This window comes from Triticum aestivum, chromosome 2A, assembly GCF_018294505.1.
Source record: "Triticum aestivum cultivar Chinese Spring chromosome 2A, IWGSC CS RefSeq v2.1, whole genome shotgun sequence".
Taxonomy (NCBI): Eukaryota; Viridiplantae; Streptophyta; class Magnoliopsida; order Poales; family Poaceae; genus Triticum; species Triticum aestivum.
In genome coordinates, this window is record NC_057797.1 from 177614429 (window position 1) to 177614837 (window position 409).

A 409-nucleotide genomic window follows, 5' to 3' on the forward strand; every position below is an offset into this window, starting at 1 on the left:
AGGGGCAATTTCACAACTCCTACCACCACTTTTCTACACTCGCTATATTTACTTTATTGTTTCTTTATCTAAACAACCCCTACTTTTTATTTACGTAATCTTTATTACCTATCCAACAACACCTACGAAGTACTTCTAGTTTCATACTTGCTCTAGGTAAAGCGAACGTCAAGCGTGCGTAGAGTTGTATTGGTGGTCGATAGAACTTGAGGGAATATGTGTTCTGCCTTTAGCTCCTCGTTGGGTTCAACACTCTTACTTATCGAAAACTGTTGCGATCCCCTATACTTGTGGGTTATCAACGGCCATCACTTTGACCAACAACAAGAGAGAGGTTGTATGACCAAGGTGGATTATTCTTGGTCCATTTTACGATCCATCTTGGTGAGATATATGTCTCTCAGGCCCA